Here is a 19,084-nt window from a genome sequence, read left to right as displayed (position 1 = left end):
GATAGCTGGTACGAATACTTCAACAGTCATTGATCTTCTTGTCATCTCTGTAATCTTTCCAAATTCTTGTTAGTTCAAGCACGTGTGCTGCTATTGCACACCCAGTCGGGGCTCTCTTTGCCTCATTGGGAATGTTCGGCTACAGCTGGCCAAAAAGCTTTAAAGCTGTCATATGATTCATAATTCATGCAACAGCAAGCAGCAGAAAGGAATCCAACTGCGCTCTGTGGTATGGTGGTGGCGTACCAGCTGAGATACGAAAGCTATGTAATCGGTGTGTTGGTGTGTGGACCTCTTTCGTTCCGTTCCCTTATTTAATGTGTCATTTATATCCGTTTATTTCAAACGAAAAGAAAAAAAGGCTCCCTTCTTTGTGTTTCAAAAGTCCAGGGGGAGCGCCTTCTGACCCGTGTACTGCGGGCACGTTCGTCCTTTATGCAATACTTGTTAGCACCGAAATTTCGCGCACCTTTGTGTATGTGTGTGTGTGTTCGAGACAAGTTTATTTGGGGGTGTCTCATTTCGACGTTTTCGTGTTGTCGTTGCTATTTTGGAATGTTACAAGCGGCGGGCAGACCACCAGAAATGGCAAGCAATGGCATCATAAACGAGGCTGAACGAGCCAAAGCAACGAGATGCTGTGAGCCTCAAAATCCTGTGAGCACCAGACACAAAAAAGACTGGAGGATTTTTGTGTGATTTTTGGAAGAGTTTTGTTTTATTGTCGCTCTCTCCCTATCTCCTGCTCCCTGTTGCCGAAAAAGGAAGGGCGTTCGTTTTTATCCAGTCGTTCGTCGGGTTGCGTTAAAGGACAACAAAGGAACAGTTTCGGATGACATGCACACCCCGGGGTTCGGGCTCCGAACATATGATGGTATTTTGTGGGATACCTACCCTTGCTCTTTTCCAAACCCCTTTGCTCAATGCCCCAAATCCCTGAGGATGATGGGACGATGAGATTCGATCGGAGAGGATAGGACCTCAGAGGCGACCTCGTTTTTCTGGTGTACGCAAATAAAACCTCGGTGGTGTTGTGTGACTACCATTTGGAATTGGAATTCTCTCTCTCGCTCTCTTGGGGTTTTTGTGTGAGTTTGATGCACCAAAAGATCGCCCGACGTCATCGACATGCAATCGCAGCTCTCCATGATTGTGTGTGTGGTGTGTGCTGGTGGTTGTTTGTGGTTGAGGTCAACAAACGTTTAACATTCCTGAGTGCTCGTGTTGCAGCAGCATTCGTCTGTAGCTTGATTGTGCATCATCCCGCATGCCGGCAAATTGGGGAACACAGTACTGCCACCGCCAGAGCTCTGCTGGCGACTGACGTATGATTTAGGTGTACCATTCGACAAGATAAATCAATTGTGCCCAAGGTTTGCTCACAGTGGATCGTTTGCCGAACGCTTTATTGAGTTGGTTCTTAACAGACGTTTTAGTCAAGGTTTATAAAAACCATTTTGACGGATATTTTTTGGAATATAAAAGACATGAGACATCGACTGAAGGTACGCAATTCCAGGCATTAAGACACTAACATTGGGGCCCTTCACGATTCTAGTCTGTTTTTTGTATGGAGTTTGACAGTTGGAGGCTGAAATCGTGTAAACACTCCATACAAAACCACACATAAAACTAGCCTGCAATTTCCAGTCTGGATTATTCTAGCCTCAAAGCTAGAATTAGATTCGAGTACCTGCTCGAAACAATGGCAAAACGAGGAGGTGTGTACATTTATCCCAATGTGCATCAAAGAGATCTGGTGATAGAATCCAGAATCAAAGTGTATGTAGTCCTGGTGGTCTCATAGCATTTTTTTTTATAACCAAATTTGAACGTCATTTTTTGATAGGACGGGTGAAATCTTTTGTTTAAACAGGCGCTCTGGTAGCTTGATGAACACACAAAACACTCTCAAAATCTTCATTCAGATGCAGAAGGGATAAAAATCAGCCTTATAAATACATACACCTTGGGATAACCTCACCTGTATATTATACCCACTTAGGCGGCGCTCTGGGACCAATCGAGACAAACAAACACGACTCTGTTCGATAGGTGCTCTGTCAGCTGTTCGATGTCTTATAGACCTGTCATGATGCACTGCAATACGCCTATCTTTTCATCTCGAAAATCAAGCATTTTCATAGTTTAAATTAATGTTCATCTGCAGGGGGAAGATTCAACAAATAATTTACTTGTTATTCACATGAATAATAACATAAAAATCATTCAATTTTTATTTTCAAAAATGTAAACAAACCTCCATGCCAAAACACCTACAGTGCATACACATTCATTGTGTACACACAATAGTTTAATACGTTTCAAACCTATATATTTGATGTTATAATTGATTGTGGTGAAGCATTGCAGACATTATTGATAGCTTTAAATATTTTTCATGCAATTTTAAGAATAAAAAGAGACGAAATACATAAACAAACTTGAAAATGTCCCGCATTGAATTCTATCTACTGTAGCTGCGAAACGTTTGACAGCCAAGATATGAGCACAGGTGGGTATCGAACATCACAGACAGAATCAACTGACATGTCCGACTCGAGGTTTGTCTTGTTTGTTTGTTTATGTCTGACAGTGCACCTCCATATGATTATATGGGTTTGTTCGTGTCGGATGTCGTGTTCGATTGCTGCTAGAGCGCCGCCTTAGATAGCTGCTCGAAAACTGCTATACAATGCAAACAGCTGACAGGCTGAAATTTCAACCTACGAACTTAAAACGGAAAGGGCCCCATTGCTGGAAAACGTTTGCTTCCCGTGAAAAAAAGTGAGAGAATAGAATTCTTTAGGCTACTACAACACAGTGCCAAAAAATTAGTGTTTTTTATTCTCTTTTATATTCGTTTGTACACTTGTTTGCTTTTTGTCGTCGCGGAAGGGCCGATTCCGCGATTTTTCTCCCTTTTTATATGTTTTGAACCGGATCAAAACATCGCCTAGACAGATGTTGGAACCTTACAAATGTTCCAACAAACATAGAATCAAAAGATCGTTAGAACCCAAAAAAGAAATTATTGAGAACACCAAAATCACCACTTAATTGAAGCAAAACCATCCCAACCATGTGTTACGTTAATGTAATTATTGCATCTCTCGACAGGAAGAACATTCCAAAAAAGACATGTTTACGCTAAAACGTAAATAAATAGCAAACAGTCCAATCGGTTGGTTGCAAACGACGAAGCTTGCTACTGTTTATTGTACCCAGGCAGTGTGTTTCACCTGAGGCATCATAATTCTTTTCACCTTCCCGAAACATTTGTATACAAACATTAGTTTTGGGCTTACAACATCTCCTGGTGGGCGTCTTGCATACACATACACACGTTCCGAGCATATTTAGACAGTAGTGTAGAACCGGGAGTCCAATGGAAGAGAAATTGTTGCACCATATTTATGATCTGCGGCTAGGTCATCGTGTATCGTGCATATGCACAACCTCCGCCCTTGGTTTGGTAGTGAAGGTAAGTTTTTGGGAAGGGCGATTTGAGCAAGAGTGGAATAAATATTTTAAAACTGCACTTCGATATGTGTGGGGGAGGAAAAAGCAAAGTTACGAGAAACGAAGCTTGGGTTTCCCGGGGTTAAAGATGAATGATCATTTTTCATATGATTCATTGCGGATCGTGGTCTGGGCTGCGACTGAGAAGTGAGCGGAAGTGAGTACGGGTGCGAGTGTGCAAGCATTTCCTAATGGAACGCTTAAAAGCGAGGGGGAGTTGTGCAACATATTTGGTGTGTGTGTGTGGTGTGTAGTGGTGTGTTGACCAACGCGGGAAGGAATAGTGCAACTTTTGCAACGTGCTTACATTTACTGTTCTAACTGATGAAACCAATTCTCCCGAATTCTCCTCCCGCTTCGGACTCCATTACGGTAATGGTGAAGTTGATATTCCTGTTTCTGAAGTTCTCGGGTGTGGTGGTAGTTGGAGCAAAGTTATGATTTAGCAGTTGAAAGCTTCCAAAAACGAAACGTAATAAATATAACACTCACTCACACCTTCCCCCCTGATGTCTGGTGCCATTAACAGAGAGCATCCAATTAAAGCTGCCAGAAATCACAGCTTTCCGCTCGCTGTGTGTTACCATTATCGTAACTAATCTTAATTGATTTGATTCTGACAGACGGCACACGGACCAGGCCAACACAACACATCCTGTGGTGGTACCGTCCGTCTCAATGCTGGACTGACGCGAAGAAATCTGTGAGCGAGACTTTCTGATCATTCACTTTCACGCAAATGTTGCGTAATCTCGAGGCTGTAACCGCGGGGGTTGTGCTTGAAAGAAAGGCAACCAAACATGCTGCTCGATGCTTGATACATGCTACCCCACGTGCTCTCCTTGTTAATCTTTAGCTCACACTCCCTTTCTTTCTCCCTGTGTTTGTGTTGAGCGAAAGAAAACCGTGCGCGAGATGTACCCCCGAGATATGTTGAGGTGGTGTGGTACTTTTCGAGCTGCAAACATGACTTTTCTACCGTCTAATCCATGACACACGCGCCCGTGCTTGTGTACGGTGTGGCGTTATGTGGGAGTGCGTGTTTGACACCCGGCCGGTGGAGGAGGCTGCCGAAGTCAATCATGTCGTGGTCAGAAATTTGGAATGACGTGTGAAAGTGATGAGGCGGCGTGATTTTTTGTGAAGTTTTTTTTTATTTCACGCACAACACAAAAATCGCACGTCTGTGATGTGATTGGTGTTGATTGCTTGTTAATTACTGCAGCACACTTAGTGTGATGCGTAGAGACAATGCCGCTCGGAGTGTGAGTGAAGCACGTGTGCTTGTGCAGGAACGGTAAGGTTTTGGTAGAGTGTTTGTGTTGGATATTAGATGTCCTACTGAGTAATAATTATTAATAATCTATTAATACGTGGCAAACTAGTGATAAATTAAATAGTACAGGATATACAAATGGTAATTATTAATGACTTTCCAGAATATGGGGCTAGCTAATCTTTCTGCATGGAATTTGACATTTGGTAGCTGAAATTATGTTAGCACTCAATACAAAACCACTTAAATACTTTATGTGCTGGAGCAAAAATTTACAAAATTGCTGTTCATAAAGCACTGCTACAAAAATGCAGGTCGGTTATTTCATTTAACCAACATGGTTTTGTTCCCCAGCGCTCTAGTACTACAAGCCTGTAAAATTTTGTATCATCATGTGTGCGCTCCTTTGACTGTCGGCTTCAAGTTGATACGCTTTATACCGATCTTAAAGCGGCCTTTGATAGTGTTAACCATAAACTACTTGCCTTGAAGCTTCTACACATAGGGTTTTCTCAGCTTACAGTATCATGGATAAGTTCGTATCTCGAAAATAGGCGTTATAAAGTCAAAATCAAGAACACTAATTCTGCAGAATTTATTAGCTCTTCCGGTGTCCCGCAAGGCAGTAATTTAGGACTTCTTCTGTTTATTACATTTATTACTGATTCAACTTATTGTGTGCCGCCTGAATCTTTTTTAATGTATACTGACGATGTCAAACTTTTTTTTTACCGGTTAAGAGTCCTAACGATTGCATCATCCTTCAATGTATTATAAATGGGTTTGGTATTTGGTGTCTAAAAAATGATCTTCGCTCTCGTAACTTACTTGTCGGCGAGAACAGGCGTACAAGGCAGTTCAATACATGGTCTCAACACTTTGATTTTAATTTATCGACCAACGCATTTAAAGAGAACATTTTATTAATTTTCAATATTGGCGACACTGGATCAAGGGAGATGTTAGGGGAATAATTTAGGGTTTAGGTGTAGGTTAGGTTTTAAGTGCTTAGTTTGTCACAGCCTCAAGAGTGCAAGAGTGCAGGTAGGTAAATAAATAAACATGTTTGAATCGATGTTTTAAAATGTAATTAAAGTTTTATAACTCATTTCATACTGAAGAAGCAAAAGACAAAACAATTTTGTAATGTATTTATCCTTGTTAATTGGGTTCGGGAAACACAACCCGGATGATATTGTTCCATTGACAGATTGAAATTCCAGCTTTCAGGATTAAAATTTATAAGAAATATAAAATTAGGAGCTACATTATTCTTCTATTTGGCGTAATTGTCCTACTCGGACATGCCGGCCTATACAGGCTTTCGAGACTTAATTCATTACCACGCAGCCGGAGAGTCAATCCTTGCTACGGGGGGACGGTCCATTCTGGGGTTGAACCCATGAACCCATGACGGGCAGGTTATTGAGTCGTTCGAGTTGACAACTGTACCACGAGACCGCCCCAGGAGCTAAATTATAACCACTATAATGTTATTTTGCATTTCTTGTATTTTTTTAAAGACTGTAACGTACAATTTTAAAGCTATAATGTCCAGTCGTAAACTTCCAGTCGCTAGATGTTTGTTTACTGGTTCAAAATAAATGAAAAAACAACTACAATTAAAGTAATGACCAATGAACACATTGTTTGCATTATAAAACCTATGAGAACCAATTACATTTTTAATATACATCGCTGTTGCGCAACAATACATGAGGTTATTGTACCAACAATCACTCAATCTGGATTATCAGGGTTTTTTTTTTATTCAGGAGGAAGACGATCTCGAATTAACCAATTATTTGTTTGTTTGCATTCTGTACAATCAGTCACCTTGTGACCACAATCGAACACAAATTTACAGATTCAATCAGTCTAAATGTTAAACGGACAGGCTAATTCAAATGTCTAAAAACTGCAAGCTTAAATTAGTTATTGAGAGTATGACGAAAACTGGTCAAAGTGCAATCTTAAAATCGTCGTTCTAGTCTAGTGACGGCTAAATATTTAGATTCCCAAGTAGCACTATCTTCACCACGCTCTGTCTACTGCACAATAAATTTTAGTCTCAAAAGATTGCCCTACCAACCACAAAATATATTGCGGCTAGCTTGACGTGCTCTACCATGTGTGTGTGTGTGTGTGTTCACCCATTAGCAGCATCATCGATATCGCAGTCAAAATCATCTGGCAGAAGTGTGTAGATGCAACAGCTGTAACAAGGCCCCACAGCATCACGATTGCCTGCCGCACGTACATTGAAATAAAAATGCGCGGGGAGGACCTGTTAGAGCGCTGCTGCTGCTGCTGCTGGTGGGAATGGGTTTAAACTTAAAATAGTTTATACATACTCGCGCACCGCATGATGCGTTTTGATGCGACGCACGGAGTCCGCACGGTCATACATCCCGCACCGAAAACCGACCACTCGGCCACCACCACCCCAATCCGGTGGTGAAATATTGCTCTCTAACATTGAGTTAAAAATACAATCCTCTCCTCACCTCCTTTTACAACATAACTAACCGCCCCCTCACCGCTGCAAGCCACTATGACGTGTACACTGACTTTACATGTAAGAGACGGTCGCGCGCGCGCGCGCCTCTTGAGACTATTCCGTCAAGCCCCGAGTCGGCGTCAAGTCATCATCCAACAGGTCATTATTTGCTGCATCTCGTGTCGGTGTGTTCTTTTCGGTGGCCAGTGCGTGTGTGTTTATGTTTAGATTCTCCTTTCCGTTCTGCTGTGATGATGGTGTGTTGTATACGGCTCTAATGAACGAAGCCCCAGCTTGGTCGAAGCAGACAGGATGGCAAGAAGTGGGGAATGAATTAAAAACAGCGTAATGTTTGGCTGGCTTCTTTTTTTACCTTTTTTTCGGTCAGAAAAGCGGTCAGAATTGCGCGGTGTGGGTGAATTAGTTTTAAAGTGGGCACGCGCGCCCGCCTTGTGCTAATTAGTAATTAATTACCGATCGATAGATCAAAGCGAAAAAGAGCAATCCTAGCCGTGTGTGTGTGTTGAGTTAAATCTGTGCTAATGCAATTATTTGTTTTGAGTTTGATGTGTAATGTTAGCACGTTTTCAACAATTACAATAACATCTTCTTGATTAATCAATTCTAACGGAATCTGGATTCAAAATAAGAAACAGTTATGCGGTGTACATAATTGCAAAAATATATTTGGAAACATGTAAAAGTACAATCATATTTTGAATAATTAAATTAACTAAAATTCTTTTTTTCTTTATTCAAAAAATAATAATAATGTATTGCGGGCACTAATTTTGAAACATTGAATTGCCAAAATCTAAAAAAAAAACATTCATACAAACACACACATGACCGAACACAACATAAGCCGGCATCGCGAATAAATGAACTCTTTTTAACAGTCGTTTAAAGTTCATTTTGGTTTAACCGAGTTCATTTGTTGTTCATTCCTGTTAAAATAAACGACCGTCAAAACAGTTAACGACTGCTCGATATCGCATATAGGCAAACACGGGGAAAAAATTCGAGCAGTATAATTAAACGACTGTTAATTTATATCGCATACGCTCTTGACTGTCGTTTGTTTAACGGCGGCATAGGACCAGTCGTTAAAATTAACAAATGAACTCAATGCGTTCGCGATGCCAAATTCTAGCAATTTTTAACGACTCTGGTTAATTTTTAACGACTGTTAATTTTAAACCAATTCTTTCGCGATACCAGCTATAATTTCCTGCATTGTGTTGCCGTTTGCTCGAATTGATCATCTGAACTGCTCGAATGCGCTACAACTGGTCGAACTAGTGTGGACGAAAACCTTCAACTCAGCATTGCATACCTTTAGGCGCTTATAGCTTCGGTTTTCTATGTTTTTCTTCTTCTATGTTTTCAACATCCCATTTATATTTGCCATGTTTTGGGGTAATGAATTCAGTTGCTTTCTGGCCGTAGCTTCATTATTTGGCAATTTTAAAATAATTTTATTCCATATTTTGGGCAAGTATGAACAACTCTTTCTGACTTTGACAAAACAAAAAAAAACATAATAAACGGCCAAATATTGAATTGAATGAAAAAACTTAAGCTAAAGTTCACGAGACATTTTATATGCTTACAAACCAAAAGCAATGAAGCATAGTTCCGATTGTGGATTCAACATTTTCAAAACGCAACTATCTCATATCTCGATATCTTGCCAGCCTTCCATCACGTTTCCTTGCTTCTTGCTGCATTTGGTTTAGCGAAGTAAGCCCTTCATAGCGTTCAATTTTTTCCACAACGCAGTTATCTTACAGCCAAATATATCCAGAAAATGCTTATGTTTTCCGAACTCCAGAAATACTAACACTGACTGAAGTAGGTGCAAACAATACTCCATTTAATTAGGGAAGATCGTACGGAGGAATGAATTTAAATGATTCTGGCATCGTTTAGAGTAGTTGTAAGACTTTTATACAACATCATTGGGCCAATTTTTGTAATAACACATTGCTTTTGCTTCGTTTTAGATTGTGGCATAATTTTCAGTACAATACAAGTTATGCAATACCGAATACCTTTCCAGATGGCAGCTCCATCCAACAGCTTAGTTATTTTGAAACATAAACATAACAAAAAAAAGATTCATCCTGCCAATGATACAGCCAAAAGCATAAACTGTTCGTCATGATGTTTTTTTGCACGGTTTAGTTGCCGAAAATTCTCCTGTCTGAATTTATTTCCTGTTAGCGATGCGAAAGAGAGCGACAGACAGAGAGCAAAATAACATAGCACGCATTTTTTTTCAAAGCATATTATTCCAAAGCGGTGGTGGTGCGTCTCATCGGTCGGAAAGGAATTCACTCGAGGCGAAAATGATAAAGAATAGTGTAACAGTACATTTTTTCCCTCTGCCGTGTGCCGCATCATAATGGCATCAGAAAGAATTTGTTCACTGCGCGAACATTGCTCCCCGCGCACGGGTCGCAAGGTTTGAGCGTTGGGACCGGTCGGGGGTGGTAAACTTTCTCCCAAGCAGCAAGCAACAAGAAGGGGGTCAGAATTTGGGTGGAGGCAGCGTTTGGTGCTGATGCCGGTGCTGTGCCAGAACATCGCAACCCGTCGCGTGTTTCCGTTCACTTGCACTTGTGTGCTTTTGGGGCGGCGTTGATGCGTCTGCAAACGGCGAGGCGAACGCCTGAAATTAAAGCAATAGCATTCGTTAACAAAAATGATGCTCTTTTTTTGTTTTTTCTTTGGTTTGGTGTGTAACATTCAGCTCAAGAGGATCAAGAAGAAAACAGTCACACAAGAAGTGTTGCTCAATGTTTCTGAACCGGTCTTTTTCTTAGCAATATGTCAGACACCCCCGGGGTACGACTGGCGGGTGTGTGGTGATGCCTTTAGCACGCATGTAGTGCAGTAGAGCTCGGCACGGTCAATGGTCTCTCCTCCAAACCTCCACAGTACGACCATACCTCTGTGCGAAGTTTTTGAAAGTTTTTGATTAATTAGAAAACATTTTCCCACTTCTCTCGCAATTCTTACCAAACCGTCTCATCTCTTCTCCGGGCTATAGTGGCCTGTACTAACCATTGCAAGAATGTGCTCGGAAATAAATAAACCGGCGCCTCGTTATTACCTCCGGCTGACAAAACGGATGGCTCATATGCGGGATAAAACTTCTCAGCCGGTATTGTTGTCTCTCTCTCTCTCTCTCTCTCTCTCTATCTGCCCGTTACATCATATCAGAAGTGGATGTAATATGTCCGGAGTAAGTCAGTTGCGTAGGTGCCGACTCGGGCACAGAATGAACGGTACTTAACCTTTATAAAAATTCTTCCCCAACACGGTTGGTTGACGCTGCGAGAGAAGGGGGCCCTAGCGTGCAGCTCTCCCAGGTCGTCGCCTAAAGGGTAAGATTTATTTGATTTAATAAGCGAGCAATTTTTCACACCAACACCCGGCCCCCGGGTGTTCGCTCCGTGCTTTTGGTGGGCTTAATCGAATTCAAACATTAAATTGATTGTAACGGTGTGGAGTGTTTGTTAAAGATGGTACTAGAACAAATAAGTACATTCTTTGCTATGTTTCTTGATGGAGCGGAACGTGGGTTTTGCTGATATAAAATTATCTGCAATAGAGGTTCAAATTACAAATGAATATCCAATTGAAGCTACTGAACTAATTTGCTTGCATCCACTTCTTCTCTTCTCTTTTTAGGTAACGAACACCAAAAAACATCGCAAAACATCGCATACACAATAAACAGGTTGTACCAGTCGCCACTATGACACAACGCGCTCGATTAACGAACAGACCACGGTGCGCATGTTCTTTCCATCAGTAGTCACGGGAGGTTAATTAAAATTTACTTAAAATATCTCACCGAAAAGAACTCGCTTGCGTCCGTGGCAGAAAAAAAAAAACAAATCCGAACCGCGCTAAAAGGGCATCATTTGCGCTCTCTTTAGGGACACTCAAAGTCGGCTCGTTATCGCGCACCTGAGGCAGAGTGCCAAAGTGAAATAATAAAATAAAAAAAGGAAAAATAATTCCAATTTGCCACCACGGGCGAGTGCCGTAAATCGATTAACTCGTCGCAGACAACCGACGACAACGCAACCTGGGCGGGTTTTGACGCATAGTCACCGTGTGTCGGGTTGCATCTGCAACATCTTACTCCGAACGGTTACGGAGGGTACCGCTCTAAGTGGTATCTAATTAGTTTTCACCACCTTCTGGCTGTGTAAAGCGACACTATTGCCGCGGCGGGACCACACAGGACACGCGTATGCCGTTGCTGGCCCACCACCACTGGTGCAACGTATGTGGTGGTGTCGCGTGACGAGCAATGCATGTTCTTCGGCAATCGTTCGACATCGATTAGACAAAACGGCGTCGATGACAAATCGGGACGCGCTACTCTCCACACACTCTACTCCCGCCCGTCCAGTTGAGCTGACGCATCAACGGTGCGCGCACCGATAAAAGCAGACAGTAGCCGAGCAACCTTGCGAGAGGGGTGGGGGAGACAGTTAGGTGGACTTGCCTTATACGGTTGGTGGCTCTAACATAATCAGACGCCATGCAGCATTAAGGTCGTCGGTTTCGATACGGTGCGGAGGACACTTTATTGGTTTTTGAGTGCACACCGGACCGGGCGAGAACCATACACGGCTAGACGACCACACGGAGCTCACGGTGGTCATCTTTCCGTCCTTCGGGGCAGTGTGTGTTTGTGTGTGATGTTGGGAGATTAGGCGAAGGGCTGGTACGCATATTATTAGGCTCAGTTTTTAGATGAGGGTTATAGATTTGTCCAAGCGGCGTGTGCGTCGTCGACTGTGACAAGCAGCTGATGGATGGGTTGGTGCAGGCAGTCGTGAGAAATTCATGGAAAATAACGAGAAAATCTTGGGCGCACGTACGTTACCCATCAACGCGGCGGCGGCGGCGGCGGTGGTCTGTAGATTTATTTAAAAGGCTGCGGTTTCTAACCGCTCAAGGTTGCTGGCGCTTCGGTGTACATGTTGGGATGAAAGAAAGAATGAAAAAGATGAGCCGTCAAACGTTCTCTCATGGCCAGTTCAGTTGATCTCATTTGCTCGTGCATTTTTTTTTTCTTTTTTACCCGAAAGGCTCATTATTTCAACCCGCCCAGAGAGAGAAAACAAACAAGTGAACCAAAACGAATGGCTCCGGTGGCTTTACATTTCGACAACACGGTCGATAGCGTAGCAAATTGTCGTCCAACTCTCGCACCCTACCATCTCTTGGTGATGATCTTTTTTTCTGTCTTTCTTTCTTGACGGCAATGGTCTCACTGCTTCGCTTGAAGCACCATAACGGGCATCGATTAGATTCGTTGAATATTACAATTGCCTGCTCCGGCCGTACACGTTTGAAGCACAGGGGCAAGTGCGATTGCGCGATACCGTTTTGCTTGCTGTGGGGACCATTGGGTCACACGCCAGGGTGCCGTTGTTGTGATTGCTCAAACGCTGAAACTGAGGCAAAAATCGATGATCAAATCGATCGGTGCATGAATAATCGGCACCACCTCGGTTTGAAAGTAATGCATGCATACAGGAGAGACACCCAAAGGTGGTGATGCCCGACTGTTTTGGGAGGTTTTGTTTGGCGGCAAAAGGCAAATTAAAAGCGTTCCATTAATTACGAAACATAAGGTCACTGCAATGAGCTTGTGTACGGGTTTAAATGCTAGATTGTTTAAGCATTTGAAATGTGTATTCAGAGGAAAAATCACTATTTTTGCATGTTAATGATTGAAGGCTACATTTTAACGGTGGAAATTCTTACAGTGAGATTCATGGGATTGGGATACATCGTTTAATTATCGCCCTGTTCAGTATCGCAAACTATTTCGTTACCGCTTACTCTGCCTTCACAATCAAATTACTAATCAATCAAACGTACAAAACAATGCAACTCGCGTGAGCTTGGGTTGGCACCCTATCGCGAACCAAAGTCTATACAGCCCTGTTGGAAAAAAAAGGGTTGTTGGTGAAATGTTTCGATCCATCTGGCCTAGACGGTCGTCGTCGTGCTGCATGCCGATTGGAGTTTCTTCCCAAACCCGCGCGCTACCAGCGGCCATCGAAATTGCATGTTCGAAACGATACACAGTGCAAGATTTCTCTCCTGTGTAAGGTGGTGGTTTGGTATGTTTATTGTGTGTGTGTGTGTGCGCTCATATGATGATTGTGCTCGCAGCTAGTAATGAAGTTATAAAACATGAAAATCAACAGCTCCGAGCGCTTCTGGAACGTATGCCTGGTGGCCAACAAGGAGGTGGAAATGATTATCGAGCTAATAAGGAAAACAGCAGACAAAAACACGCCATCAATCGAAACGCTCGGACGAAGGGGGGAACACTGAGACGAAATCACGAACATAATTAACCGCGCTGCTCCCGTCTGGTGCTGGCTGCAGGCTGATAGTGGCGCTCGGTTTCGCCCGAGACAGAATGCTGCCGTTCTTGTTGCTTACGTGGGATTTTGTGGCGCGGCCGCTCTCGAGAAGCTTTCAAGAGTTAAGCGTTAGGGAAATTTAGAAGTCCCACTCGAGACGAAGCTTCTCCTCTGAATCGGTACGAATCCGAATTTTAATTAGCCTTTCGATTGCATGCCATAGGGTCATAAACACGAACGAACCGTAAAGGTGTCATATTATAACCCCCACCGGCTGTAGGGGAAGATGCATGCGGAGCTTGGTTTGGATTGGGTTTTTTTGCTTTTGAAAATAACTGCTAAGAACTGGAAATGAATTTCGAAAATGGAATAAAATGCAATCCGAACAGAAACACCCAAGCCCCTTGATGAGGATGAGAAAAGGTGATGGCGTTCGGTGTTTGACAGTCACCCGGGGTGATAATTCATAAACTTTATGAAAGCATTAAAGCCTTAAACCCGACGAAAGCACATTGAGTCGTTTGTATCAGTTGATTGGCTGATTGAATTTCGCACATGATGGGTGTGGCGTTGGATGTTGTGGCTTGCGACTAACCGATTGAATTCTTGTGCCTTGCGTTTAACAAAAACAAACCATAGCGTTAGGGAAATGAAGTTAAAGGAAGTGAAGTTAAAATTGAACTTATGTTTCATTTTACAGGCTTTTCCAGGGGTTCTCATAGTTGTGCGACACTTCCTTGTCTTTTTCTTATGGGAAATGAACTTCATTAGATCAATTTTGGACTCTTTGGTACGCTTTTTGGACAGGTTCGTTGGAAATTCCTATTGGATTTGTCCAACAAGGGTGCTGTAGAGTCCAATTTCCATTACATTGAGTTCATTTCAAGTAAGAAGGAGACAATAAAGTGTCGTATAGCTATGAGAACTCCTGGAAAACCCTGTAACTTGATTCGTTAACATTTTTACTTAAATAATTGATTTTTTTTATTTATCTTCTTTAATAATCATTTATTTCAAACATAAACCACACATATTTGTAATGCATCACAAAAGAAAGCCATAAAATGACAATGCGCACTCAGGCGACTACTGAACCCAATCGGGATAGGCAATAAATAATTAGACGCTCCAGATGGCATTCAATGCGATGAGCCAAGCGCGATGGGTAAGAAAGTTTAGTAGTGTAGGTGTGTGCATGTGTTGGTTGATTTTCGGCTCGTTTCGGTCGATAAAGCGTCAATACTTTCGATTTATTTTAAAGACGTGCATTAAGTTTGTGGCTGCTAGGCGGTGGTCAGCAAAGATAAATAAAGGGCCCTAAAGGAAGGTTCCAAAGCAGGCAGGCTGGGATCGATTGAAATTGATCATTGGGGGGATTTTTTTGTGGTGCGTTTTCAATATGGCACTGTTGCTGCTGCTGCTGCTGCTGCTGCTAATGCTGCGACTGTGTTATGTTGAATGGTAAAGGAAAGTGTTTTTTTTTTTGTGGACGGTGAAAAATGACTTCCGAGTGCAATCGACCACATAACGACCACGTTTAGGAAGTGAACACAGCGGCAAAGCATAATGCTTCGATCTATTTCACTGGTGGAAGAGAGTGGTTGGTGTGAAGCCTAATACAAATTATGCACTTCTTTCACTTTTTCCTTTTTAAATTTAAAATTATCAAATACAACTCGAATATTGTTCTTCTGTTTGCGCAGTTTAACAATAATAGAGTGAAATAATTTTGTTCATAAAATCAAGCGCGCGCCTACCCAAAAACCCGTTCTCAATTTCGAGTGAGCTTTGTGAGCCGGGCGTGGGTTGCAGAGTTTGTGTTGTACCCGAGAAGAAAATTGCACTTCAACCTGTTTCTTTTCGCAAGATGCAGATTATTCGCGAACTGGTGACCACCAAGATACAGACGTAACGAAACCGGTTCTTATTTTCCGAGCGACGTCACGGAAAGGAAGAAGACACTGCATTCTATCTCACTCGGCCAACCTTCCTCCTCTTCTCCACCAGCCAAGCCAACAAGTGGAGTGCACAACCTGTTTTGTTACTTTCCTCTTCGTTTTACTTGTGCGTCCCACTCGATGGTCGGGTAAATGGTCGTTTGCGATGCGATTTAGCATAGTAGAACCCGAATCCTTCGCGCGGGGTAGCGCTATTTCGTTGTTTGGCGTGTTTGTGAGAGCAGTTTTGTCCTCAAGTTTGGGGCATCACTGAGCATCAATTTATATTTAATTTATTTTTAAAGAATTGTAAATTGATATCTTTTTTTGTGAAATGTACTCCTGAAAGGCCTTGCGTAACTTCTGAAGGCATGCAAGATGATAACTAGTTTGGTTGAGGCCTGTCAGTTGACAGTTGACAGCTGACGACAGAGTGTGTTTTCTCACTGTGCTCCGCGTAAATCCGTGAATTATTTTGTCGTTTCGGCCTTATTTTCGTCAAACTGCCGCTTAGCTGTGACTTAAGCTGTCCCTGGTAGTCCTGCCTTCAATCGTTCGTCACAACCATTCCTGACTTTGCTGTATTTCCTGCGTTTGTTCCTGAGTCCTGTGGCATCTATCTGCAACGGCAACTAAAATGGAGGGAGTTTGTTGTGACTGCTCTGTGCCACTTGAATCGCTTGAGTGTGGTATTATGTGCTCGTTCTGTGATGCTGTATATCACTCAGCGTGCACTAAATTACCTTTCACTGTGATCGAAGAGGTAAAACGGACGGCATCTCTTCATTGGAGCTGTGTAGGGTGTTCGAATGCTCTTGGCAACCCACATAGTAAAGCAGTCAAAACAACGGGTATGCAGGTCGGCTTCCAGGCGGCTCTTACTGCCGCTGTCGAGGTGATGAAAGCTGCTTTAGTCCCGCCTGTGATGCACGAAATCCGTGAGGGCTTTGCCAGTTTTGCCGCGGCTCACCAAGCTCCTAGCGAACACTTCAACGTACCGCCCCCAGATGCCCTCCCGAGTGGAAAGCGTAGAAGGTTGTTCCGTGACGTTGTTGCATCCACGGAAGCCATTGTTGTTGACAATGCTTCACTATACCCTGTAAATACAGACACCGACAATACTCACCAAAGAAATCGCCCTTCACTACCACCAATAATAACAGGAACCGATACCACCACCACGTCGATCCCAACCGTGTCACAACTACCAAGAACAAACTATATGTGGCTACATCTATCTAGGTTAGCCAAAACCGTCACTGTTGACCAGGTAGTGTCGATGGTAAAATCACAGTTGGACACCACGGACGTCATCGCTTTTAGTTTGCTGAAAGCGGGAACAACCATTAGCTCAGTTAGTTCACTAACTTTTAAGGTTAGAATTATCGCTGCTCTTCGAGATAAAGCACTTACCGCAGGATCTTGGCCGGTCGGGCTCGGTGTGCGTGAGTTTATCTCACTCCCGCAAAGGCCGTCTCACCATCGTCCTGATCTTACCAACACAAACACACCTATACCTGTTCGACATAGCCCGATGCACCCTGTACAATTATCACCCGATATGAATTGTACCTTAATATCGCCTGCTCCACCAAAAACAACTACAGCCACACCAAACACCGTTAAAATGCACCAAACTACTATTCAACACTTTTTTCTTAAGTAATAATCACACAACTGTTTCCTCAAAAGGCACTGTGCCACTGAATCTGACTAGTCATTTGTTTACACGAAATAACAACACGTCAACGACACGATCTCTCACCGATGACCTTGCACCAACTTACACACGCATACCACTCAATGTCCGTTCCACGTCTATAATTGTATACTATCAGAATGTGCGAGGTTTACGATCCAAAGCTGATGAGTTCCGTTTAACTGTGTTAGAAGCGGACTATGATGTTGTGGTACTCACTGAGACTTGGCTCGATCCCAGCCTTCCCACAGCTCTCCTATTTGGCGATGCGCACTGTGTCTATCGTTGCGATAGAAATGCCGCAAACAGCTCTCTATCTCGAGGCGGTGGAGTACTAATTGCGGTGAGTTCCGCTCTCCGCTCTCATGCGCTTCCAGTGCTTGCGCAAACACTTGAAATCGCTTGCATCTGCATTCAGCTCCCGACGTACCGATTATTCATTGCTGCTGCCTACCTTCCTCCCAACCATAGCACGGACGAAGGAAAAATAAATGCATTACTGGACACCGTCAACAGCATTTGCGACACACTAGGTCCAAACGACAGATTCGTGCTCGTGGGAGACTTTAACCAACCCGCTCTTTCCTGGTCGCCTGCGCAATCGAATCATGAAACCCCTTTTGTGTTTTTTGAACCTCATACTAGTTCAGTTCGTAGCGCCCAATTCGTCGATGGACTGCACCAGAATGCGCTTTACCAACTTAATAACAACACTAACTCTATGGGGCGCATCTTAGACCTTGCATACGGGAATTGGTCAAGTGCAGCAACTTCTTCGCTCATACGCGTCAGCGAGCACCCGCTGCTGCCAATAGACTGCTATCACCCACCGCTCGAATTTGATTTGGAAATCACAGCATCGTCTATGAATCACGCTACCACTGTTACGGAAATAAAGCTCAATTACGCACGTGCTGACCTTACTAAACTCAAGAGACTGATCTGCTCCTTCAACCAATCCTTTGAATGCTCAAACTATACATCCATTGACCATGCCACGAACGATTTCTCAGAGTTTATGCGGGCCGCATTGCGTGAATGTGCTCCTATTAAAAAGCCCCATCGCGGACCGCCGTGGGGTGACCGCACATTACATGCCCTAAAAAAAGCAAAGCGAGCCGCTTATGACAATTTACGCGCTAATCGATCCACACCGTGTCGGCTTTACTACAATGGTGCTCATGCACTTTATCGACGTTATAATAGAGTCTGCTATCGTCGATATATACGCCAGACTGAACGAAGCTTGCGAAAGTACCCTCGCCGCTTTTGGAGCTTTGCCGACAACATGCGCAAGTCAACTGGCCTCCCCGGGACTATTCGGTATAAGGATAATTGTGCACACTCGCCATTAGATATTTGTGAACTGTTCGCCACGCGTTTCGAGGATAGCTTCATCTCTAACATCACACCTCCGGAGGCTGTTGCTTCCGCGCTCGTGAACACTCCGGCAGATGCAATTCATGTCACGCTACCTATCGTCACCGAGACCCTGGTTACCCAAAAAATCGAGCGTCTAAAGTCGTCATACTCCGAGGGGCCAGATGGTATCCCAGCGACAATTCTCAAGCGTTGTGCCGTATCGGTAGCTCCTGTTTTAACTAAGATTTTTAACGAATCTCTGCGCACAGGAACCTTTCCATCACTGTGGAAGGTCTCTTGGCTAACACCCATCCACAAAAAGGGCAGCAGTGAACTATCGAGGTATTACCTCTTTAGCTGCCTGCGCCAAAGTGTTCG

General features: G+C 43.3%; 1 protein-coding gene and 1 long non-coding RNA gene across 7 annotated transcripts in view; one reads left to right on the top strand and one right to left on the bottom strand.

Annotated features, from left to right (window-relative positions):
- LOC1270605 (disco-interacting protein 2) overlaps window positions 1–19,084 on the top strand; it is a 199,555-nt gene that overhangs the window by 104,723 nt on the left and 75,748 nt on the right. The window lies entirely within an intron of this gene.
- On the bottom strand, window positions 16,058–19,030 carry LOC133393478 (uncharacterized). Its single transcript, XR_009766183.1, has 3 exons — window positions 17,059–19,030; window positions 16,389–16,972; window positions 16,058–16,277 (listed from the first exon to the last, which is right to left on the bottom strand). It is a non-coding gene; the product is annotated as an uncharacterized LOC133393478 (long non-coding RNA).

Source organism: Anopheles gambiae, chromosome 3 (genome assembly GCF_943734735.2).
Source record: "Anopheles gambiae chromosome 3, idAnoGambNW_F1_1, whole genome shotgun sequence".
NCBI lineage: Eukaryota > Metazoa > Arthropoda > Insecta > Diptera > Culicidae > Anopheles > Anopheles gambiae.
This window is presented reverse-complemented; position numbering and strand designations above follow the sequence as displayed.